This window comes from Lonchura striata, chromosome 1, assembly GCF_046129695.1.
Source record: "Lonchura striata isolate bLonStr1 chromosome 1, bLonStr1.mat, whole genome shotgun sequence".
NCBI classification, from domain to species: domain Eukaryota; kingdom Metazoa; phylum Chordata; class Aves; order Passeriformes; family Estrildidae; genus Lonchura; species Lonchura striata.
Genome location: NC_134603.1, coordinates 91,327,461 through 91,354,222, shown reverse-complemented (window position 1 = coordinate 91,354,222; position 26,762 = coordinate 91,327,461). Strand labels below are relative to the sequence as shown.

General features: G+C 39.1%; 1 protein-coding gene across 11 annotated transcripts in view; it reads left to right on the top strand.

The window, feature by feature from the left end:
• The window catches only part of HIVEP1 (HIVEP zinc finger 1), a 137,307-nt gene that overhangs the window by 16,609 nt on the left and 93,936 nt on the right, over nucleotides 1–26,762 (top strand). The gene's annotated exons all lie outside the window — the stretch shown is intronic.

Sequence of the window (26,762 nt, the reverse complement as noted above, 5' to 3'; positions counted from 1 at the left end):
CAGTTGCCTGTATGTTAGGTGGGAGCATCTGTTTGACCCAACCCATTGCAGAATTGTTGAAAAGATGGGAACTGCTTTTTATCTAACCACAGTCAGTTGCTACCTTCAAAACAGTCACTCATAGCCACCTTAATGTATTCAGGAAACTTTGCAAAGCGACTCTGTTTTGAGAGTTATGTTGCTCTCTTTTGGTTTTTAATGCGGGAATTGTTCCCTTTCATGGTATGTATTCTGAGTTTCTTCTTACAATCAGATATTTTGATTTCAAATTGCAAACTGCTGTAAATATTTATGCTGGAAAACATAAAAGAGACTTCCTAGACCCGCACATTTTCAGAGAGCTGGTTATACCAGTATGAAGTTCCTAGGCTGCTTCATTCTTTGGTATGTTGGACTTCTGTGCTAAGTATTTTAGTTCAGTAATGGCTTATGAGATTATGGAGAGAGAAACTGGGGCTCTAAGTTGGGAAAGTAAGATTTTCCTTGCTATGTTAAAACAGATGAATAAACTGGACTTTTAAGTTTCCAAATCACATGTGTTGGGCAAAATGCACTCTTTCCCACTACTTGTTTAAATGTATCATAACTTAGAATATTTACTTTAAGAGGAAGGAGGGAGGAAATAAAACACCATGGCAGGTTTTTGGAGCCTTTAGTAAAGCATTTGTGGGGGAAGTAGAGAAGGTCTAGTTCAGTAGGTGAGGCAGTGTTGTTTGTTTTTAAATAAAAGCTTTTTAAATGCCTTTGAAGGTTCTCTCAGAATGAGGCTTCTCAGAGACTATGCTGGCTTAGCAATTCCTGTATGGACTTTGGTGGCAGGCTGAAGAAGAGATGTCTTTGTAAGAATCCACAGGTTGTGAAAAGCAGAAGGAGGGTTTTGCTAAAGCAAAGTTGAAAAAGCATCTGTACTGGAAAATTTAATCTTTGTCGTATGCATGTGGCCAGTTCAGTAAACTGGATTTAACATCTCTGATTACCAACAGAAAGTAGAGAAAGGATGTTCATATTTTAAATACCCCATGAACTTTCTTCCCCCTGAATTCCTATGTGTCTAAAAGATAAGTTCCCAGCAAGTGCCCTTTGTAAATCCCAGGACAAACCTCCTGAGCTGAAACTGGGAAAGATTTGGAATGAGCTGCAGGGAGAAAAAGCAGCGGTTCAGCAGGGGCCCGTGGTGTAGTGTCGCTACAAAACAACTGTGTGTGTGTTCCTAGTTACCTATGAAATATGTGGCTTACTCCCTGCCAGCAGTGGTAGTCATGGAATATCCAGAGCACACCACATGATTTCCTCTGATTTTTGGCCTAATTTTTGGAGCTGGGAAGTAGGGTAAGTTAATATTAAATGGCATTGTTTTTAACTTCTGAGCTCTGTTAAGTCAGATGGGAGATGGAAGGCTTATTCTTACCCTAAAGGTTGCAATGCAGACAGAATACAGAGCCAGCAAAAAAAAAAAAGTGTATGGAAGTGACACTTAAAATATAATTGCTGTGGTAGTTTTGCTGTTCCATTACTGTAAGGAATCTCTAGCCACTGTGTTTTTTGAAGTGAAGTGCATGTCTCATATTCAGTAGATGTATGGATTTTACCTTTGTCCCTGCTTTAGGATTTCTTATAGAAAGAAGTATTTCTATCACAGGTCCACGGAGAAAACACAATGGTGTAGGTATTAATAGTGTTTAAAGTACTATAATTTTTTTAGCAGAATACCTAGAATACTCAAGTGTTCCTGTAATTCTTCACTGTTGAGAGGCAGAGCAAAATATGTACATGGCATAGTCTAATGTCTAGAATCGTAACAGAGTGTAAGGGCAGTGCTTTTGTGGCCAAGAGGCAGAACAGAAACTGTGAAAATACTAAACTTTATTGTAAGAATGATTTAATAATTTTCAAATGTATCTTTATGTAGTTTACAATGAGGACTTGCTGCATTTGTCTCAAGTATTGCATGTGTTTGTTAGGAGGTGATAGTACCTTTTTTCGTGTTAACAGTTTATGGAACATTTAATTTTGTCTTCCCCTGATGTTTTTGTCTTTATTTTAAGCAACATACATTTCTGTGAAAATAAAATATTAAATTTATTTTAGGACACTGCCTACATGTGCTATATCCAGATATGTGTGTCGATTAGTATGTTCAGAATAGTGATTTCCTTACATGCTTTTTTTCCTTTTCTTTCTTAAAATTCTGAAATGGTGATGTAACTTTTGGAGATATCAGGAGAAATCCTGTTCTCATACCAGCTGGTTTTCCTTTTGTCAGACTTATGAAATGCAATTGGTCCCTAGTGCCCTTTCAGCAAGGTCTGGTACCAGAATTGCTGCAGAACCTGGCTGCCATCCCTGTTCATGTACACGAAATCCATTGTTGCAGTGGAAGAAAACATGCCAGTTTGTCCTGTTTGGTTGCTAAAATGTGGGTCTGCTTCTCTGTTGAAAGGGTCAGTCTTCTCTCTCTTAGACTCATTAATTAGGCTAGAATCCTATTCTAGAGTGAGGGGGCATCATACACAGATGGGGCGCATCCCACAGCTTGTGGGACATGGGTGGGATGTGGGCTTGGAAAAAAACACATTTTAATTATTAATGTTTCCCCAGTATCTTATAACTGACTTCTGTCACGACTTTTCAAAAATAAAGAGCATATTCTCCTTTAAGACTATTTTTTTAACAGCTTTTTTCTTCCTTCTTCTTCTTCTTCTGTGCTTTTTTTCTTTTCTATGATTCTGCCTGCTAATGTAAATATGACAGTCTAGTGGGTATCTAGTAAACAGAAAAATTTGTAGTGTCATCTTATTCCTGCCTGGTTTTTCCTTCTGTTTCTAAACCTGAAAAACCTTTGATACTGAGAACTTCTCACACATTTTAGTTTTCTCCTTGAACAAAGTTGTAGATACAAAAAAAAAATACAGTTAGAGTGTGTTCTTCACGAGTAACATCTATACAGTGCTTTGAAAAAGCAGAACAAGAAGTTGGCTGTAGAGGAGCTAGGTTTGAAGAATGGGATACTTTTATGTAACATGCTCAAGAAGCAAGGACAAGTAATGGATTTTCAGTATATCTGAAAACTGACCCCATTATTTTAGGCAGTGTTTCTACAAACAGAGTCTCCAAGATAAAAGAGAAAGTGTGCATATGGCTGCATTTCTCATAGGACTGTATAAATACATTTAGGACTGCTTGAAAGTGCAAAAAAAAAGGGTTAATATTGGAATATTTCCCCAATTTTACAGCAATTTTATCACCTTTGCTCTTTTTTGGGGAAGGTGGAGAAGAGGGGGACAGTCAGAGCAGTTCTCAGTTTTCCCGTTTGTAGGAGTTTCACATTCTAGCAGCTTTTCCTTTGGATGTTCAATGTCCATGCTTTAGCAAAACACTGATGAGATTTTCCAGTAGATCTCTTTAGTCAAAGGGAACTTGTGTGTGATAAGCTGGCTGATGTGCCCCACATGCCTTGCAGCCTCCTTTCTTGCGTCACTTTGTAGCCTCAAGGGTAAAAGATAGATTGAAGCCATTAGAATATATTTTTCTGTGGACCTTAGTATTGCCTGCAGTCAAGTGGTAAAATCTTACAAATGCTGCTTGTGAATTTCTGATTTTCAGTTTGACTGCTAAACCACAATTTGCACAGCATGGCCAATGACAGTCCTAGCTCACCAGCACTGGCCTTCCTTAGTTGGATGTATAAATTTATAAAAATTGTTAAAAAATACTTGGAAACAGATGAGAATTTGAATATTAATTTCTTACAAGTGGGAAATATTGGCCTGAAAAGGATGTAGTGGTTGGTGTTTTCCAGAGCTGAAAGTTTCTGGCTAACCACATAGTTCTGCAAGGGCCTTCAGAAATATGAAATATTTTAAAATCTACTGTTAGGAGGAAAAGGGAGAGAGGAGACAAAGCCTGGTGTTAACATAACAGAAAAGGGTTAATGCAGAGGCATGTAGTGGTTACCTGCAAGTAAATTGCAGTCTCACATTTCTAGGAAACACTGTCCTAAAATGTGTCTCTTGAGCCAATGTTGTAAGTAATCAGCTTTTTCTCCAAGAGGCTTTAAAAACACAATTTTGGCAACAGTAACTAAGGCGGTATTTTACAGAAGAGCCCCCAGTAAATGGAAAGCAAGCTGGTAATCAGTTTTGATTAACGGATCTGCATTCTGTTATTTAAATGTTTAGATCCTGCTTAGCATTTAGGCTGTATTTAAAAATGCAGTTTTATTTTAGCAAAATATGAGCCATGGAGATAATCATTCAGATGCTAAATGCTGGGGATGTAAGGTAAAAAATGTGCACCCACCTCCCTCAGCCTTGTAAAGTGATATTGATGTGACTGATATTTTCACTTCGGTTGTAGGATTATGGATTTTCATAATCAGATATGACTAAAGGAAAAAGTGTGTCACTTAAGTTACAAAACTAAGTTTTAATTTAAGTATTAAGACTTTTGTTCATGAACTAAATGTTTCCTGCTCCTCATTTTGTTAAAGACAAAGCAAATTGAGCTGGTACAAAAGTTTGTACACTTTTTCTTTATTATTTTAAAAATTGCCAATCTGTGATAGCATCTGATGATTTAAATCTGCGTTTCTATTGCTTCATATATGTGTGGAGAATAGTTATGATTTCTTATGTTGCTTATAATGTGTTTTTTTTTTCCATACAAAAGCACAGATTCTGATGACAGTTGTTAGGTACCAGTGATGGTGGTTTGCTTTGCCAAATCACTACGGCTGCAAAGTTGATACTTTGTGGCCAAAGGAAAATGCACATCTTTCTGGGTTGCAGATCCCAACTTTGTGAAAAACTGACTGATTCAACAGAAAGGTTGGCCTGCCACGTAAGCATGCCATAAAAAACGAGCATCTGACAGCTCTGTGGCTTGAAATAGTGGATCTGACACAGGCATATGGAAAATTCATGCAACAGGGATACTGTATCAAAACAATTTCTGTAGAGAGGCAAAACGGAATCCTTTCCCTCCCTTCCTCCCCTCCTTTGCTTTGTCTTGACTCTCTGTTTTTATGTTGTTTGCTTCTTACCCTTTGCCTTTTAAATTATGCCTCTTTAAAAACTGATGTCTTACACAAGGATTAAGCTGTTCTCAAAGAAGTTTTAGGTAGAGTGATTTAACTTTGAAGGGGAATATTCACACAGGGATAACATCAGGAAGGTGGGACACTTCTGAAAAGCCATGGCTCCTCTTCCTCTTAATGTGACTGTCTGAAAGAAAAGACAATGTACTGTGCTCATGAATTGGACAGGGAATTCCTGCACAGGATGACTTGACTCTTCCGTCTTCCAAAGCAAACCAAATATCTTTTCTGTGCCTTCTGATGGCACAAACCCTTTCTCCCCTCCACCCACTGTATTTCTGTTGCATTAGGTTTGATGTCCTCTGCAGGGTTTCTTACTAGTCTTCTACCTGGGCTTGTAGAGCAAAGACTTCTGTTTACACAGAAGGACTTCGGTTGCTGAGCTGGCAGAGGTTTTGAGGACTGGGAAGGGATAGAAAATAAACATATGCAAGCAACAAATGGAACAATCACCCTTCTCTCATAGTGAGCAAGTCTATAACTGATATTATTGGCTTATTTTTTTTCATAATTTTCTTTTTTTCTCCCTCCCCTTCTGCTTTTCACATTTTTCACCAACTGTCATTGGGGTTTCCATAATTTTAGCTGCACTTCTTTCAACAGACCTTTGAAAATAAGATATTGCTGTTACATCTACCACAAAGTAAAGAAGCAGAGGCACAGGAGGATTAAGAGACAGCTTAACCAAGGTGTGTAGGTACTCACTCTCTACTAAAGCCTGAGGAGCTATTGTGCCCAAGTCCTTGCTGGCTAATGCCTTGGAATGGTCAGTTAGGGTCATGCTGAAAAATGAAGCTGTGTCTTTCCTAGTTGGCTTGGGTAGCATGGTTACTGCTGACCCAGAGTTTTCCAAGAGAATCCTTTCCTAAAATGTTTGAGGTCTGTGGTTCTCTTTACAAGAGCCACCTACTTATGTATTTGTGCCTACCACTACAGGGTATAGATTAATGAAATATAGATGTGTTTGTGCAGGAGCCCTTGCCTTACACTGCCAGTGGGACACAACTGAACAGCATCACCAGCTGCCCAGTCTGCACTTTCCTCTTATGAGTTTTATCTGAGGGAAGCTCTCTGTGGTGAATAAATTACTGAAGTGAAGTGCCTGAAGACACAGTTAGACTTTCATTCATCCTGAGAAGTAATTAACATCTGGATATCTTGCTGCTGAGAGTTAATTTCTTCTAGTAGTGGCCAAGTAATTTTCCGTGTCCCTGCAACTGTGTTTGTGTCTTCCATATGGCTGTTGCAATGAATATGGCAGGCATGCTGCTCAGTGTGAAGAACTGTGTGTAGAGTGAGCTTGTGCAGTAGACTAGGGCACATACTCTTGATTTTGAATCACCAGCAGGTTCAGTGGTGCCTGGTCCCAGTTGTGTACAGACTGTGGAATTCTCATCTGTATGCAACCTCCCTGAAGGAACTGACTTCATGCCTGTGGAACTGCACTAGCCTAGGAACCATAAAACATGAATCACGGGAATGAGATCCTCATGGGAAGATAGAGGGAATAGACTTTTGGCTGCCCAGAGGGAGGAAAATTTTTTCTCCACCACTGTGTGCCCAGGAGTGCTGAGGACCTTGGTATGATGCTGCATTGGTGAAAATTGACATGGGTTTATCCTTTATGTGTGGCCACGTGAGAAAAATGTGTTTGGCAAATGAATTTTAAAAAGCCTGGTTCTTAAAAAGCCTGGTTCGTTCCTTTTGCTTCATATGTAAATCCCAACAGTAGAACTGCAGATCTGCTTACTTAGTGTTTAGAAGTTATAGACGGCTAATGATGCTGCAGTGTGGGCACTGCTGCTTTTTGTGTCATGTCAATTTTTTTGTTGCATGCAAATCATCCAGGAGTTTGCCAACACATGGAGAAAAGGATGTCTCACTCCTGGTAAGTTGCTTCTTTGGTCCCTTGGTAAAACTGCTGGATCCACACATTGCTTAGCTTCTTTTGGAGCTCTTGCTAGCTATTCTAAATATTCATTAAAATAACAATGCAGCCTTCTAAGTAAAAAGCTCATTGGAAAAAAACACGAGCTTTTTTCCAGAAGCAAATCCAATTGCCCCACCCATTTTCTTCAGAAGCTGGAGCTGAGGCATGGCTACAGAAATTCTCTTCCAAGTAATGGTGGTTGCTTCATCCCCTTCCTAATAACTGCACTCCTGTGGTGAAGTACAGAAATGCTTCTAGGCTCAGTGTCAAAATCCTCCATACAGTCACCGGAAAAAATAGTTTGCAGTTAAGTGGATAAATAGATTTTCAAAGAAAAGCATTGTCCATAACTGTCCTTATCTGTCACTAACAGTGGAGCATGCAGCTGAGGGAAAGACAGGGGTAAATATTCCAATATTCCAGCTGAGTCATCTTTGCTTCTTCCTGATTATATTGTTTCATTTCATGATTAATGCCCATGGAAATATTTTTAGACATTATTTGCTCTTCTTTTCCTTTTTCTCAATAAAAATTATATATGAAGTATCTTACCTTAAAAATTAGATTAAAATAACATATTTGAGCAACTAAGACAAGAACTAGAATTCAGAAAAGGAGATTTGTGGGTTTTCAGTCAATATTGATTCACTTTTACATGTGCTCCTGTCCTGTATCGGGCCAAGTCTTTTTCTCTGCAGAAAATGAGAAGCATGTACTCATGTCAAGAGCGTAATTCATAGTTATTTTCAGCAGGTGCTTAAAAACATTTGTAAATTCCAGCTTATAACTGAGCAATTCACCCTCCATCCCCTGTATGTAAGTTTGTAACAGAGGATTCAATAAGGGGTTTGAGTGTATAAACGATACCTTTATTTTCAGTGTGGAATTCCCATTGAGAGGCCAGGCCTAAAATTACCAAATGTTTCCACAAACAATTCCTGCACACTGCATGTTGAGCAATACAGCTACAACCAAGGGGAGAGCTTCTGCTGACAGTTGAATGCAGGAGTCCAAACTGAGTTAGGTTATATATAGTTTTTATTACTGGTCATAAGCTCTTAACAGAAATCCAGATGTGCTTGAATAATGCAGATTAATGACACAAAATGACTGTGGGTGCAAGATGAAGGCTCCTTTTGTGTATCAGAGAGGATACTGTAACTTCCAGTTAAAGACTTCAAAATATTTTACAGAAGGCAAAGGAACAAGTTAAGGCATGTAAACAGAAGTTGCCAGACTTCTTATCAAGGTAATTACATGGTATTGAAATGTGTGATTTGATTTAAAGAAATAATTTTGTTTTAGTGCTGACCTTTCTTAATGGAGTGTTTCAATAAATAAATGTTTTAAAAAGAGAACCCCCCAAAAAAACCACTTCAAGACATTCTCAATAAGTAAAAGGGAAATTCAAAAGGGAAAAGCCAAAACAAGTAGAGGAACTTTACAGGGCAGAAAATGTGTCTTCTAAAATAGTATAAAATCTTGCGTAAGGGAACCTAAAATGCTTTGGTTTTGGGATGTATAAACGTAGGATATTTTTGAGTGGTTACTGATTTGAAATGTTAAGTTTTTCATGGAAGTTAGTGAGCTTACGAATCTGGATTTTTCTCACTGTTCATGTCCAGTAGGTAAATTGGCATGTTTGTGCAATATCAAAGACCTTGGTTTCCTTTTCCTGCTCCTGCCATACTGTATGTTCCTTGGGGAAAATCCTGGTTCAGTGATTGTGGAATTTCATGTCAAAGTACACTCTCTCCAGATTAAATCCCTGCAGGAGCAGGTGAGTGGCATAGGGAACCTGTTTGTTGTGGTTGCATGCAGCAGGTACATGTTTTCTTGTTGCTCTGGGTTTACTCACATTTACTCATTTATTTGACAAAGAAGTTGATTAGACTCAAGCTGTCACTGGATTGGTTTCACCAGTATCTCTGTAAGAATGGTTTAAATTACAATATGTAATTGGAAGCAATGCGGGAGAGGTCAGCAGCCCTTGTGGAGATTTTGTCTTGATTTTTGCCACAGCTGATACAGTTTCACCCCTGAAAGTGAACAAAAGATCCTTGTAGACCTATCAGCACTGCCCTTTGGCACTCAGGTCAGTCACTGTGTCACAGAGTCAGCTCAGGACTGTAATTTCCACTCCAACAAATCCGGTTTAAAACTAGCATTGGGCACTGCTTACACCAGCAGCTGTTTTAGCCCAACATGTGCCTATGAGTAGCTATATTTTTCAGTCTGTATTTAAACTCTAAGCTGTTAATAATGGCTGAACTCTTTCTAAGCTTATTTTCAGGTTTTTTTTTTGGCAGAGTGTTTTAATTATTGTCATAGACTGGGATGGGCTGGATGTTTCCTTTTTGTTGTGAAGCTTTCACATAGTGACGTTTTGCTTACCTTAATGTAGAAAGCCGCCTTTGAGAAAAAGGTAACATTTGCACCAAATTCTCTGCTTCCTTTAAAAACACAGAAAAAGGAAAGTATGTTTTACTTTGTATTTCTGTTTGCATGAGAATGTATCCTAAATGTTCAGAGAAGGATTTGTTTCAGGGTGCTTTTAACCTGAGAACTTTTGGGGCTTTTTTTTTTTTTTTTTTTTTTTTTATTCCTGGCAGTAAGATTACAATCACTGTTTCTCCAATTTTGAATGTGATTTCCAAATATTATGGGAGTTGTAATGTAGTCATCTCCATGATATGTCATATTATGAAAACTTCCAGGATTTTTTGGGTTGTTTTTTTAACGAATTACTTGTCTAGGCTGGGCATGAGTGGGGCTGTTTAGCCAGAGGCATTGGTGGCTGTGTTGGGCATGGTCAAGTATCCTTTAGTCTTTGATCACTGTAATTTTTAATGGTAGTGGGTGTAATCCTGATAAAACTTCCTGAAAATAGCAAAACCTTTGTGTATGGGTTGTTTTTTTTTGTTTGTTGGTTGGTTTTTGGGGTGTTTTTTTGAGATAATAAGGATGCTGAAGGGCATGTCATTGTTCCTAAGGCAAGCATAATATCGATACAGAAGTGTTTTCTCTTGGGACATCAGAATTGAGTCTGATTTTTCTGTATGCGTACTTAATCCTTCCAGACTTGTAATATTCTCTGGATTTCCCACAGTTTTCTGCAAATAGCTTTATTATCAGATATGCATTTTCTGAAGTCTCCATTTAGGTTACAGTCAATATCCTGATGATATTGAGCTCACACCTAGCAGCCAGACAGCCCAGGTCATATATATACATATGTACGGGAAAGGAGAAGTGGACAGGGACACAGGGTAGAACAGGGGTTATGGAGGAAACAGAACTATGTAATTTACATACCTCTATGGGAAATGTCTACATCTAGTTATGAAGGAAAAGTTCTTAGATGTTTCCTCAAACTTACTTTTTTCCATTTGCCTGAAGTAAAGATATTGGAGAGAGATAAGACATTACAACAGGCTGTGGTGGAGATTCTCATAGGAGTACAGATTTTCCTGTTCCAGAGAAAATTGTTTTTTAAATTACTGACACACTGAAAATATGTAGAAGAAAAGGTAAGAATGAGGACTGATAGTTGGTGCAAAAAACACCCAACAAAATTAGATCCAGATGGAGGAAGTGGGGTCTGTGTTCTTGAGCTGTGCAAAGGCTGTCCCACATTTATTCCGCTTTCCCATTATTTTCAGCACAATGTGAGGAACTCTATGCTATATTTATGTATTGGGACTGAGAGTAAGAAGGTAGTAATGAGTCTGTTGTCAGCATGTTGTGCTTTCTTTAATTTACAGCATCATCACTGTGCTGTGCTGCCATAAAGGAGAGAATATAGCCTTTGTCCCCGCTCGGCGCTAGCGGAACTGAGAGTGATGCACACAGTTGGCAAGGGCTGCAACAACAGAGTCCCCATTCATCGCTGCCATCAGAGCAGTTTGGTTTAGCTGTGTTACGTAAGCCATTTGTGGTATAACTCAGGACGTTGCACAGAATAATATTGGGCATGGATATCCAGCTGTTGTGTGAGATATTGAGAAGGGAATAAAGGTACCTTATTGCAGTCGGGGGCAGGGGCACTCCTTCAGAAGCTCACTGAATTAAAGTATTGCGACCCATTCCCTCAGCAACCATCACATGACAAGTGCTAGAAGCAGTATTGAGCTACTGCTCTAGACAGCCTTCTTGCACAAAAAATACTCAGTTTTACCCTTTGTGAACCTAATGCCAATCCATGTGATTTTGTGACCAGACTGGTAAGGGAAATCTTTTTCTGAAAATACCATATGAGTAGCAACCTTGTGCTGTAAGGGTGATGCAGGGCTGTAGGAACTATAAAACACATAATATTTTTGTCATAGAGCTCTGAAAAGTTACTGCCATTAGTTATTGGGCTTCCTGAAGGTAAATCCACCTGCCTTTTGTAGTTAGTCTTCTGCCCGAGATTATGCAAAATAATATTATTAAGTAGAGTGTTTTGGCTTATCATGGAAAGAAGGAAAAGAGCTGCTGAAATACATCAGAAGTTGGCAATGGTGAAACTACTGCCTTGCCATCCTGAATATTATCTGATGAAGTAAGATGCTGCTTAAAATTCTCCTCAATTAAAGTGATGGGTGTTTTCTTTTGGAGGACTAAATAATTGAAATCAGACATTTCCCAGAGTCACCAATTCTTTGCCTTTGTTTTGTCTGCCCTGTGCCAGGGAGTCACTGGACATTGCCTGCTTGGCAAAAGTCTTTTCCTGGCATTTGATATCACTGCTCCTCAGTGTGACCTTGTGAAGTGACTAGAGATATTGGAGAAACTGCAGGCAGAAACTAGTTTTCTTTCAGCCAGGTGGTGGTTTAAATCCTTGATTACTGAGTTAGCACAAACAAAAAAAGTAAAGCATAAACCAAATTACACAAAGACTGTTGCTGTATGTTCTATTCAACATGTTTCTCTACGATTTTTGCCAAGATGTTTTATAGCTACAAAAATCTGAGAATCCAGCTCTGCACAGGTGTATTTTGCCTTTATAATGTCCCTTTCTAAGGGGTAATCTTTCCTACAGTTATAGAAAGAAAATTTCATCTCATGTTTCTGTTGATTTTTTTAGGCTTCTTTTTTCTTTTTGTCTTCAGTTATGTGGCAACCAAGATGCTGATCCTATCATATCCTTAAATCCTCTTTGGTAACAGGTCTTGATGCTGAAAAGCATCCTTAAAATTCCTGTGTTTTACCTTATAATAATTCACTTACATCATGCACTAGAAACACTTTATTCAATCATATAGCACTTTGTCTTCTAGAGCAGTAACACTTTATTGTGATTATGTATGACATTAATATGAGCTATTACTTTTACTTGGGGACCAAAACTGATGCATTAAATCAATGACAGACTTGGGCTTGTGGGGTGATACTTCTAAATAGTCTTCAGCTACTAGCCTGGTCTACAGTTAGTAATTTTTGAGGGTTCTGGCCATCACAGTGATGAATTACTGAAAATAATTGGAGCATCTATTGTATACAAATTTTGGTTTTCATAAATATATATGGGCAGAAAATGCTGATAAAAATTCTAAGTAATTTTTCATGGTTTGGGGCCTTTTTTTCACTGGATTGTAAAATTTAAAATAACCAGTTGAATAATTTTGTTAGAAGGCAGCATCCATTCCTTATGTGTATAACCACATCTGTAGTTGGACCATGCAAAAAAAAAAAAATGTTTTGTTTTGCTTTTTTTTTTATTTCTTTGCATTTAAAATGAAATTGAATTTAAAGGATGTATAAATGTAAAGTTAGAGAATGTTCCAGTTCTGGAACAAAACCAAGTGCTCTCTCTCTGTGTCTGTTCAAATTTACCTATTTTTTAAATAGAATAATTAATTGAGAATAGCTCCTAGCTATGCTTAGCTAGGATTTGAGTGTACAAATGCTCTCTGTGTCTTATTTGGGTTCCTAAGGAGGCAGTGCCCAAGTATTATTAAAGTATTGGATTTCAGGCTGAATGTTTTCTCTCTGCTTGTTTTGCAAGCACCTAAAATTACTGTAACTGAGAGAAGGGGAAAAGGTATAGTTTTTGCTTTTGCTAACAATATGTATGTAATCAGCACCTCCTGGTTAATGAATTAGTTGGCTGTTTCTTTCATACAGCAGTAGAAGGGAAGACTGCTGGGATAATCAGCAAGTGTTGGCAGAGGGATTCAGCAATGTATGTATCAGTTAATATTTCCTTTAAATAGTTTTCAAGTAAACTAGATCAAAATTTTGAATGGGCCCCCTATGTGTCTAAATATTTTTAAGGAGCTGAGGTGAATAAAATATTATAAATGTGAAGTATTTAATTACTTTCTTAAAACTTAAGTAAGCACACAGAATGCTTTTATTCCTTGTTCACTGTGCAATCACAGCTTGCAGAATAAACTCCTAATTTTGAATTTAAAATGTTGAACATAATTGAAGGTTTTGCTTGGGATTTTTTTGTAACATAAAAAGGCCTCTTATAATGTCAATATAAATAGCTTTTTCTTCTTAAATGGTGATAAAAATACGTTTTTTCTACAAATATCCTTTGCAATTTCAATGTATTAAATACCTTAGGCACAACCATGCATGGAGCCATCCCAGAACTCAAGTATTAGGAAGTAGATGTATCATCAGAGATCAGATTTACCTTTGGTGATGGCTGCCAAACCTGTGCCCTCAACAGTGTTATGTTCTAGCACGAAGACTTGTCTTTAAACATCATCTCTTACCAAGTGGACTGACAAACAAGCCAAAGTGGGCACAGGGCCATTCCCTGAGAAAAAAAGAGAGGGCAGTGCATGGATGACCAGCAAGTGATGGCCATCTCTTCCTCACAGTGAAAGGAGCAGCAGCACAGAATGGTTGTGGTTGAGGGGAAGCTCTGCCTTCAATCTCAGTCCAGTGCCTGTCTCCCCTGCCCCGTGATGGTCTTCAACACAGATCTGCTTTTGACTAACCCCATGCTTTGGGAAGCCAGACAGCTCCTAGGACAGGCTGGAATTGAGTACTGCAGGGGGAACAGCCCTCTGGAGGGAGTGTTTGCAGGGGATGTGTGACATGAGCTTCTTCTTGTTATCTGCATTTAGACAGATACTTCTGCTGATGGTGGGGATTTGGGGGCTTTTTGAGGGTATTCTTTGGTTGTTCAGGTTTTTTTGTTTGGTTTTGTTCTGTTTTGTTTCTTTTGTTTTGGCTTACTTAACAGAGCCAGCAGTATCTTTTTATTTAAAAGAAAAATGCTGTAAGCTTAAGATAAGATTCTTTCATCTTGGCTATAACAAAACAGTAAGCCAAGCAGATGGCTTGGAAAGGTGTGTTTTTCCCAATTAACGAGCCTCATTGCTAGCACAGTGATTTTGTAGAGCTTATTATTTGCTGAACATGAATGTGACGTACAGATTCCTTGCTCAGTGATGGTAGCTGCCACCCAAGGACACCAGTGCTGGGGAGTAGGATCTTTTTCTGGGCTTGCAGCCAAGCCAGGTGCCATGTAGGGAGGCTGATCCCTGTCCAAGCAGGGAGCCAGGCTTCATAAAGTGCAGAAGGCTTTGCTGACTGTGGCTCTTGGGAGGATTCAAGATCTCTGTTGCTTCATGTGTGAAGGTAATTTAAATGATTTTAGCCTGACCTTGGGGATCACCGTGCCACTTTCTGCTGGGTGGTAGTGACCAGGTCTCAGTGTGTTCTGGTGATTTGATGTGACCACTTTCCTTCTCTGCTTTACTGGTGAGCCAGTGAAAATTCATTATTTTCTATTTAACAACCCTACTGAACTTCTGTGAGAGGTTTGGTAGCAATATCGTAAATTACAACAGTATTTTTGTCAAATGTCCAGCAAAAATAAGTTTCTGGAAGGATTCAGAATTGTGGGAAGGTGTTTTGCAAATGTCACTTTCTAGTACAATATAACAGGAGGAAACCATGGTATGTATTTTGCATTTAGAAATAAAACCAGTTTAAGCTACGAATAATTGTAGAAATTGGGATCACCAAGATTAAAAAAATGGTCTACACAAATGATTTAAAATTTTTGTGTCTGACTGTGTTTGTACTTTTCTCATGTCTAAAGGCTGCCAAATTCTAGATGCTGTCTTTCCTGGGAACTAACCAATGCTCTTTGGCATGATTTTCACTTCCCCTTATGTCTATATTTGAAAAAGCATATGTGTAGTCCCTAAATGAATATAGTGGTTAACAAGCTATGGATGACAACCCACAAAACATATTTGCTAAAGCAAGTTTCATACTGCTTAATGGAAAACAAATACCAGAACAACTAAACCAGAGATATTACTATACATGCATATATAGGAGAAAACCTGAAGGAAAACATCCCCTTCTGAGTTTTTCTTGGGCTCACTTCTTCCCTGCTAGAGTTACATTACTATAACTTTGGGGGCAGAACTTGGTTCTTTAGTACATATTTATGTTTTCTCTGGTAGGGCAGGACATGCTATATGGCAGAAACAACTAGTTACTGTCATTAGATGAGCAATAGCTTCAACCTTCTTAACTCCCAAGGAAGGAATCATCCTTTACATCTGAAGGAAATAGGGTCAGCAGCATCCCCCTAAAGCAACAGTGTTAAGTCATTCTGTAGTAAACAGTGTCTCTGTTGTTCCTAAAAGAAAAGAGGCCGTGGAGAATTTTCAAGCCTTCAAGACGTGTGCAAGTCCCAGGACGTACGTTATGCTGGAGAGGCTTGGGCAAGGACTGCAGTGTGTGGGGAAAATCCCTCCTTCCAGGATCCTGTCATCCCTGACTGAGGGGTCACCTTGGGGGCAGGTGAGGAATCTAATATGGCTGGGAGAGAGCAGCTCTTTCTGCATTTTTCAACAGCAGATTGCCACAGGTGCATGGAGCCCTTGCTGCCAAGCCCACTGCATTTGGAAGCTCATTCAGGTAGTAACTGCTGGCTTGAACAGAGCATGAAATTAGAGGTTTTATTACACAACATGAAAGCTTAGTAGTGTTCTTAACCTTGGATGCTCAATCTTCAGCCAGAGCTTCCTGAAGCTTGCTTATTTTATTAGATTTTATTTTAATTTAAAAGTAACTTAAAATGTATTTACTTGTTTTCTTTCATCTGGTGACTCACATTAGTTTCTTTCACATGACAGCTCTGCTGGGAAGGTTAGGAACCTAAGAAGTAAAACTGAGATTTCTGTAACTTTCTGCTTCCTCTGTCAAATCCCTTAAGAAATTATCAAACACTGGCAAGGTTTGTGATGTCATTAGAGCCTTTTATAACTGCCTAATGCTCCCAAGTAGAAGAAGAAACTTGGTTATAACATGTTGTGTAACCAAGCACACTGGTCTTAAAAAACAGAATTTAAAGCCCATTTTTTTTTCAAATTACCTTTCAGATACCTATATAAATACAGTAAGTTCTGGTGAAATCAGTGAAAGTAGTTAAATGGGCAGCACTTTCATATGAACCACAGCTTTGTTTTGTTTTTCTTTTTCCTTAATTTTGGTCCCCAGTTTCCAAATAGTTTGCTGATACTAGTGCACTTGGTATTTAGGAAAAAGGAGGTAACTACCATATTAGTTACCATATTAATTAATATTAGTTACCATATTAACTAATATTCGTTAATATTACCATATTAAGTTCCATATTAATTACTAGGTTTTGGTAAAGCAGCTGTTGTAGAATATCCACCCTTTTGCCAGGGTTTAGTCCATGAAGTGTTTAAGGAAACAGCCTTGCACATGCATGCTCATCTAAAAATTTTGTTTTTAGTTAACCGTTGTGGGAAACAGTAGTTTTCTGATGAACTTTATACAAACCAGGAAGAAGTGGCCTTTCTCATTTGCTGTAGTTGAACTTGCTGTAGCAGAGGGGTTGGACTAGTCCCTTCCAACCCCAGCCATTCTGTGATTTCAAAATGAGTTGAGGAGTAGCTGCTGGCTACTTCCCAAATGAGTGCAGCGTGACATCGGTGTCCCACGTGAACCTCACTCAGTCCAGCTGTTGGTACCCTGTCAGTGAAGCCAGATCTGCCATGACCTTGCATGAGGCTTTGTCTTCTTCATAAAAAATGGAAGATGAATAGAAGTATAACATAAATAATAAATATATATATATTTATATATATGTAAAAACAGAGAAACAAAGCCCAGTATTCCAACAATTCCAATGCAAGTTCAGGGGAGAAAAATGCATTTTTCAGATAAAAAACCTTGATCCTGGCTATACCATGTAAGTGTCTACCCAGTAATGGCTCTGATAAATTTTTTGTTTTAAAAGCTGTTGTAGTTAAACTCAACAGTTGCTTTGCATGACATGTGACTCCGAAACAAGTTGCTGAAACTTAACTTATGCATGTGCTGTGCTAAGGCAAGCACATGTTAGTAATATTAGTACTGTTGTTACCGAGGTGTTCTGCTCTGCCTGGATTGCTTTCTCCGAGAGCTTCAGTTCTTAATATTCTGCAAATTTCTGTGTTGTGGTAAAAGGAAAAGCCAAAGGAACTTGTATGTGTGGTGGCTGAGATGTTCACCCAGACTGCAATCCTGTTGATTTTCATCAAAATGCCCCAATGTAGAATGTTTCAGTGGGATTTCTAACAAAGGGTAATGGCTTTAAACTGACAGAGAGTGGGTTTAGATTCATATTAGCAGGGAAGAAGGACTTCTTTGACTGAACCCAAACTTGTAGCTGTAGCTAAATCACAGTGAGGTGGGAGATACAACTTGTTTGGACAGCTAACAGCTGGTTAGTACTTCAAATGAGCAAGATCCCTGCTTTTTTTGAAGGATGGTGTAAATAACTAAAATAGGTTTTAGCCTCAAATCACTTGTAATCTGTGCTGGCAAAATGCACATAAGAGAGGAAAAAGCTATGTACTTTATATAGAGATAGGGTGCAGGAAAGGCTGGTGACCTCAAATAGTATGCATTGTGCTGGTAAAGTATAAAGAAGTGAAAGGTAGTGTTGCAGTAGATTTTTTTCTTATTTCTGGATCTCTGCAAACTCTTGGTTTTATTTTCCCTGTAGCTGATTGGAAGGACACTGGGGGTTTTGTGCATTTCAGATGACTTGCAGTACTCCACATGGCTATGTCATCTTTCATCATTCTGCCTTAGACTTGCTGTTGATGGGCAGGCTGTACTTGACCTTCACCCAGGACTACCGGGGACCGCAAGACTGAAGTCTCTCTTGTTTCTGTATTTTAAAATAAAGGACTGCTCCTCTCATAGGGCCTCAGTGGGCGCTTAGTGCTGGGCAAAGGGCAAGGCAGTTTACCTGCATGCAGAACCACAGGGCTGAACTGTGTGCCCAAGGAATAATCTAACCTGCTAACCCTAAGACAGGGTTGGCAAAGTCATTTCTGACAGCAACTGGCATCTCTCTACAGAACATACAGATATACATTCTCATTCTAAGATACACTATATACATATGATACACGATGTATATGTATACATATATATATAAGAACATATATATGTATGAAATCTATTCATGTGCTTTTCTTTCTGTCAAAAAGCTTTTCTTACTGTCTTGGTAAGGTGTTTCCTCTTTAAATTTGAAAATACATTGATTTCCTCTTTGCATCTTCTTCTGAACAATTGAAGACTGTTACCTTCTCTGCCTTCAGTTTCCTTTTGTTTAGATTAGATACTTAATTTATCCTCTTTCTAGTCTTCTCTGAGTATCTTCTGATTTGTCCACATATGTCATGGAGAGCAGCAGTGAAACTTGACCAAAATGTTCCTGTTGACATCTAGTGATGGTGAGTACAGCAACAGGCTTTCCTCACAGACCTCTCTTGCTGTCTGTTCCAGCACAGTATTTGCTTTTTTGCAAGAGTGTGATATTGTTGATGCTTATCTAGCTTATTGTGTGCTGTAACCTCTAGCTCTATTTGACAGAACTCCTGCCTGTCTGGGAGAGTGCAAGTTGGGCTGTCGATGAAAGATAGAAACCTGGTTGTGAGGCTGGCCTGGGATAGTAAAATAGAAAAATGGCTTGGAGGAAAACTACCTGATTAAATAACGGAGTAAACATTTCACTGAAAAAAAGACAAAACATGGAATATTTTTTTGACAGTTACTAAAGCAGATGCCAAAGGGATTTTGGCATAAAATGTGCTTAAGTTCAGTTTGGGTATCAAGGTTATAAAGTGTTTGAGGCTAGGAGACTGCCAAAGAAATGTTTTGCTTGTATATGCAAGACAGTGTTCTTAATAGTATTAACACTAACATTTGCCTTCTTGCTCTGGTGCCTGCTGAAGTCTGTCACTTTGCAGCCTAAGCTGCTTTTTGTGTTACCTTTTCATCTTACTTATGGAAAAAAATTAAGTTCAAGTGATTCTTATATTAGATGAATTCAGTTGGGTTTGTGTGCATGCATTTTCCTGTAACAATAGTAGTTTTGTATATTTCAATGAGTGGTACTTTAGATTTTTGTGTGATCATTTTAAAATCCCACGTATGGAAGAGCAGTGTCACCTTGCAGTGTCTGGAGTGGGGACCTATGCAGAGCAAGTCCCATGTTGGTTTTGGTTATTTAGAATGTTCTACACATACACAGTGAGTTTTTTCTTCCTGAAAAGAGGGAAAATCCTTACTAATTGAAATAATTTGTCTTCCAGATTGGACAAAAAAATCATGGGTTTTGTAGTGGGCTAAAATCCTGCAAAATTTCAGCACTGTATTTTTTCCAGTAATCCCAAGATTGTTTATTCAGCTGCTTTCATTCAGTGTAGCACTTAATGAGAGTATTTTTTAAGAAAAAGAAGTGGTTAGAGCACGGAACTTTTTTTTTTTTTTTAAGTTCTTTGACATATACTTGTTCTTTCATACCCCTTTCCACATTCATATGGTGTGTGTGTAAAGGAGTGTGTGAGAGGCACTCCCAGGAGGGATGTCAGCAATTTGTGTTCCTGAGTCAGCAGAAGTTGCTGGAAAAAGGACAGAAGCGTAGTAACTGCTGTGGCGAATGCCGCGCTTCGCGTTGTGTTGCCTGATCCCGATTATGGGTCTTAAGCCCCTACTGACAGCCTCAATCCCCTTGTTTATGAATCTGTTTCTAAATGCTTTCTTTCAGAGAGTCGCACAGCTATGACTGCACCCTGGTTCATTTCGACATTTCCTTGTTAGCCTGAAGGGAACTCTCTAAAGCCTGCTACCCCACGCTGTTTCCGTCCTCAGCAGGAGAGGGGATGGTTTCACAGTCCTGTGCAAGGGCCAGAGGCTGGGGTGGATTTGGGAGCCAGGAGGGAAGGGCTGCATGGTGGCTGCAAAACCATGTCATCAAATATCAGTGATATTCCTGTATAAATTCTGATCCAACTATTTCTGTCTTGGCCAAGAACTGGGTTAAAGTTATATGGGACTCTGAGAACTTTATATCCCTTTGGGTCTTTCACCTTGGGCTACTTCAAACCAGAATAGCAAAAATTTAATTAAAATTATTGTTCAATTTAGTGTATCTTCCATCAGAATGGAATGAGGTCTGGATGAGGGGGTAATGTGGTCTGGGTGAGGGGGTTGGGGTTACTTGTTTGTTTTGTTTTGTGCTTTTAAGTAGCTAACCACCTGAATCCACAAAGCAGTGCACTTAATAATCCTACTTGGCTTCTGTCCTTGAGCATGTGCACTACTATAAATGAGACAATCACCTGTAGAATTGACTTGTGCTTCATCTTTTGAAGCTTGCACATTGATGACTACATTATTTGCTGTTTAGCATGTTCTGTCATCAGTGCTAAAATTTGAGTTGCACAGTATGCAGAAATGCTAAGTAACTACTGTTTCCATGCTATTTTGTTCTAAAAAATTCAAAAATATGCTTATACAAAGCTGTGGGTACACTCCTGCATAATTAATACTACAACAAAATCATGGCAGTATTAAAATGAATAGTCAAAAAGGAGCCCTGCCTGTCTGCTACCTGCAGAGAAAATTCTGTCCTACCTTTTTATTGCTCTGGAAAGGTCTCTACACCACCAGTTTAAAATAGATAGTTTTTGCTAAAGTCCCTCAGTTGAAATTGAAGGAAGAGGAGCAAAGAGCTGACATGCCTCTGGAGAGCTCAAAGGAAGGAGCAGTGGATGCAAAGTGAAATCAAATCTCTGCTCTCAAGAAGGCGGGATGTGTCCATCATGAAGGTACATAAAGTTTCCATCATAAAGTTTTCAGAAAGGTACAGTAAGGTTTGAGCCATGCATGGAGCTGGGTAATAAGGCAAGTCTTGGCATCACCCTGGTGAGTAAGCCGCCAACTTTTCCTGAATTTTTTTGTAGAAGAGCTCTCAAGTGTAGCTGAATTGTGATTTTTTTTTGTTTGTTTTGATTGATACACAAAATACTTTTGATGCTGAAAGTTAAGTTGAAAGTTAATAATGATTCCTTTGTAGCAATCCCTTTTGAAGTAGACAGTCCTATAGCTACAATAAAACACTATACAGAGGGATAAATTCTGCTTTCAAGTCTGTATTTTATATTATATAAACTTTCCACTGAATATGTGTCCCTGTCCTTGCTTGATTTCTTTTTCTTCAAATAATCAGCAGCCTTTGGCATTTCACACCCTTCTTGCAGTAATTTTCAGTAATTTCTTCCAGAATGCTGATACTTGGTTCTGTCTTAGCTATTTGATACTTAATTTTCTCAAAAAGCTTTTACAGCTTTTACATCTGTATTCACTGGTCAGAAACTGCTTGGCTGCTTCTTTGAAGTTTCCATCTTAATTCCTATCACATTTCCTAAACTATAAAGCTATCTAACTTTTTTTTTTTTTTTTTTTTTTTTTTTTTTTTTTTTTTAATAGGAAATCACTGGTGTTCCCAGCTGTGTCTGTGCTGCCATATCCAGCAGGTTCATGGCAGGGCTGGGACCTGATGAGCAGCTCTTTCCCAGGCTGGTCTGAGAACACTAGTAATGGTGCTGGTTGCCTCTGCCAAACCAAGTTTAGCACCAAGCACAGGGGAAACACCCAGGCCATGCAAACACGGCTGCCTTGAGCCTGTCACAGGCTGCATTGCCTCATGTCATGCAGAGCTGTTGTTGGTTATTAAGGGCATCCATGCTCTCATGTTGGCAGCCTACCAGACCTATCTTCTTCCAACTGAGCCTCAAGGCTTATAGTATCAGAGCTCAAGAGAAACATGCCTGCCCTAGTTGTATGCTTATAGTGTCAGTCAGATGGGTGATGGGGGGTAACTGGCCACTCCTGATCATTTATTTAGTGGCTGATTTAAGGTCCCCAGTAGATCCCAGGTCAGGGAACAATGCGTGTGTGTGGCTGCCACAGGGCAATGAGGTTGAAACCTCAGCCTGATGACAGAAGAGGTACTGTTTTCTGGGTCCCCACAGTTGGACCCATGACAGTGATATGCCAGGAACCTGTAATGAATCCTGAGTCATTCCATTGCTGCTTGACATCTCCATTTCCTATACCCTAGTGCTCAGAGGGAGCCAAATCACTACCCCCAGCGACTTCTTCCTTCTTCAGCTTCATTCTCCACCTCTGTGTGGTCTGGACAGGCAAGACACGTGTTGTAGGAAAGAACCTTGATTTGGACCACCACATTGAAACCCATCCTGGAGAACCAGCATGGAGTGAGAGCCATTCTGTCATCATCTTCCATGAAGTAACTGCAAAGTTATGCCATATAGAACGTGAGGTTCTGATCATCACTGCAGAACATGCTGTGTGACAGACAGCCTTGCTTAGAGGCCTATATCTTAGGGATTGTGTTGAGTCATACAGTTGATAATTTAAATGTAAATAATAGTTGATGTGTGTTAAAATATGAATTTCACTAGCTGGAGGTTTTTAGACTTGAACAAATTATTTTCTTTTTTCATGTAATGCTGTTATGTGCTTACTAGCTTTGACAAAGAGTGTTTCCCCTGATACAGAAATAGCGGATAATAATAAGCAAGCAGACAAGGTTATGCAGCAAGGGGTTATTTTAATCATCTTTGTTTTGGAGAGGACAGGCCAGAGTGAGGTACCTCTTAGAAACAATCTACTTCTCTGATACTTGGCTTCAACAGATTGACATCATCTCAGGAAAGAAAATAACTGTTTGCTATTCCTGTCATAGACTTCTTTCAATCACTGCGACAGATGTTTTAAGCATGTTGTTCCTCTGTTAGGTTTCTTTAGCAGTAAAAATACTGTGGTCTAAATATAGTTTAAATTGGTTGAGGTACCTTGTTTGAATATAATTCAAAATTGCATTATACGTAGTTTAAATCGGAGTGTAACAGGACAAAACCATTGGGAAGTCTAGTTAAGATAATCTCAAGCCTAGGTAGGAATTCTTATTCAATCATATTTAAGGTGAAATGCTGTCTTTTTCTAATATATCTTGCAATCTGATTTAGGATGAATCTGGATAACATAGTGAACTTCCCTCCCCCTGCTCATTATTTGGAATTAACTTGGACAAAAAATGGGAAAAATACTTAGTTAAACAGTTCTCTTTTCCTGTATCTGCAGTGTTGTCTTTTGTGGCAACTGAACGTTCTACATCAGGAATACACAGATTCTGTTGCCCTTTTCCTTCAATGAAACAGAGTTTTGCTCTCAGTTACAATTGAGGTGGCTGAGATTAGAGAGAGAACCAGTACATATACCCAAGGTACCCATTACTCCTTTGGGGACTTTGGAAGCTGAGAAGGCTATAGTCCTTATGACCACCCCTTTAATCTGCCAGTGAGTTCCTCTGCCAGTGAGTTCAAAGCTCTTCTCTGTCATCTTTCCTGCTCACTTGCTTCTGGGAGACCTAACACAATGATGCAGGCTGAGTTCTGCTGAACCTGTTGGTGATAAATAGCTCCTCCTTTTCATTCTCCCACTCATTTTGTACCTAGATGATTAGTTGCTGCTCACATGGCCCACTTTTTGAGACCACTGGCTTGGGAGCACAGCTTCCTTCCTGGAACTGAGTTAATAGTGGTGTGACAGTAACTGCATTGGTGTGTATCCCTTCCAAGTGCAATTCCAGTCAGTGATGTTGATCGGGGGAATGCTCTTGTTTGGATACTGGCTGGCTGGAGCTTTCTGCTCCCTCTTTCTGACACGTATACAGATGAAGTTACTAAATTGTGTTGTCTGGGACAAGGTGCTCTTTTGTTTCAAAAAATGATGAGTAAAGCAACAAAGTTCAAGGTTTATTTCATCACTTGGACTTTTACTCCCGTGATAGAGGCTGGGAGTTCAACTTCAGAAAACTGAGATCCTCAGTTTGGAATATGTTTTTGTTTCACTGCTAGTTAACGTTATTTAGTAGACTTTTAAAATAATCCTTCAAGAAGGAAGTAAATGTAGGGAGATACAGGTGCAATGATCTCCAGTGCCTATTGACACTGACTGTTTAGCATCCTTCATTTTGTGCTTATTTTGGGGGGAGGAAAGAGAAGCTTATGTGCTAATCACACACTGCCAGGTCATTGCAGGGAATCTGGTGCCAGCAGTAACACTCAGTTCAAGGTCCTGCTTCTGTGGGAAAACTCATGGGTGGTTAACCTGAGCATCCAATTTTGAGCCTTCACAGTGGAGAGTGGTTCATGTATGCTTTTTCTTGAAGCCATTTGGGCCCTGCTAGGATCTCACATGAGGAGACATTTTCTTCTAGATCTGGCTTACAAATTTGGGGTTGGGATCATTCATATTGATCTTTGGTTTCAAGCTTCTTTGTGCAGCAGTGAAGGTTGTAGTTGTTTACTTACTGATTTCATCATCGTACTTGTTGATTTAGTGCCCATAGGTATTTAAGCTGTGAGAACAGTGAAAAAGGCTTTTACATCTAATTTTCCCCCTTTTTGTTCTTATAATTAAACAGAAATCCTACACCATTCACCCAAGGAGTCACTCTGTAAAGTTCATGGTTAATTTCACTATCCATGGACAGCTGAATGCACTTTTGGGGCTTTTTTGCAGCATCATCATGGCCTTCTTTTAATGTTTCTATGACAGTTTTAGATACAGTTTGGTTTAGAATGAAATAAAAAAAGGATTCTTCAGTATTCAAACTGGCTGCCTAGGAAAGTGGTTGAGACACCATCCCTGGAGGTATTTAAAAGACGTGTATACATAGCACTTAGGGACATAGTTTGGTGGACTTGTCAGCACCATGTTAGTGCTTGGACTCAATGATCTTAGAGGTATTTCTAACCTAAATGACTAAATGGTTCTAAGATCCAACCTACTACTTCCTGAGTTTGCTCTCCTGATTGAAGGGCTGAGTGAGGCATGTTGTGTTATCTGGGTTTCAAACTTCATCTCTTTTGACCACCTTCCATGCCAAGTATAGGAGTATGGTGAGACCTTTAGTTCTTGAAAGATAGATTGGTTATTTAGGGATGGACATTTGAGATTATTCTTAATTTCTTTGTCCTTATTTGTTTATAATAACTAGGCTTCCAGGAAGAAGATGCTGCCTTTAGTTCAGGATTTAGCAGGGCAAATTCCTTCAAGTGAGAAGCTTCTTGGAGGCGAATGTAGCAGAAGTGCTCCTCTGCCTGTAGCATTTGGAGATACCTAATAAGGATGGGAAGCACCCTGACCTTAAGGTAACCTTCTGCCCTCTTACTTTGCCATCTATCTCAAGACCTGCAAAAGATTTCTCTGCTTCTCACATGCTCTTCTACCAAGGTTGTCTCCCAGAAAGGAAAAAAGAAGTTACATAACAGTGTTTTTCTTCAAAACTGTGTGTTGCAGAATTCAACCAAGACCCTGATTTTAGCTCCAGTAGATGTCTAAAACTGGCACAAATTGTTTTCCAAGGTCCCTTTTTCTGTGTGTATAAAGAAAGTAAATAAACCAATAATTTAGTATGTGGTGTAGAATATTCCTAAATAGCAGCAAAGGAGGGTGGTTCTTGGGAAGAGCCACAACAAACAATTCTAGTGAATTGGTTAGTGAGCTTTCCTTCTCCATCAGGGGATAAAATTTCTTTGTCAGAAAACACCATTGGAGAGCTTGGAGGAGAGGAAATGTGCTGTGATACAGAAATGGAACTCATTTCAGATATGATACCCTCCTGTTGAACATTAATGAACTGCAGCAGTTGTGTGTTAGGTTTGTGGCTTGTTACATATGCTTAGCTTGTCAAAAGTTTCTTGGAGCATTAAGGGCAGGCAGTGTCATTTGTGCAACAGGCAGAGCTCTCTGCCTGTGGATGTAACACTGACCTTACTTGAACTGATAAATAGCTGTCTTACCCATGACCTTTAATAGCTGAAATGTGTACATGATCTAAAGCCTTTTTCAGGTTTGCTTCAAAAGCGATCACTGGATAAAGCAATGTATGTATGTATGCAGTGCTCTGAGTGATCTTTTCTGACTTGTAACAGCACATCAAGAGAATTCCAGAGTTTAGGAGTAGCACAGCAATCACTTTTCCATGTGCTCTTTCTTCCTCATGAAAGGTATTCATTCGTAGGGATGCATGGTGTTGTGCAGCCAGCTGATCTTACAGGAAAAAAAAAATAAAACACGACAGAATGTAATGTTGGGTTTTATCCTCTTAATGTAAAATAAGACTTACCTTCTGTTTGCATTCTCTGGTTTAATTTGAAAGAAGACAAGAGACAATATTAAAATATAATGAGGGCAATTAATTTTGTGGTTCACAGTGGCTCAGATTTAGAAGGGAAAAAACTCACCTTAATCAGTACAGTACTTAAGGGCTCCCTGTAAGAAGGTTGTGCTTAACCTTCAGCAAACGCTTATAGGCTGCCCTGAATAGTAATGGGTTTAAGCACATGCTTAAGTGTTTTCCTGCAGGAA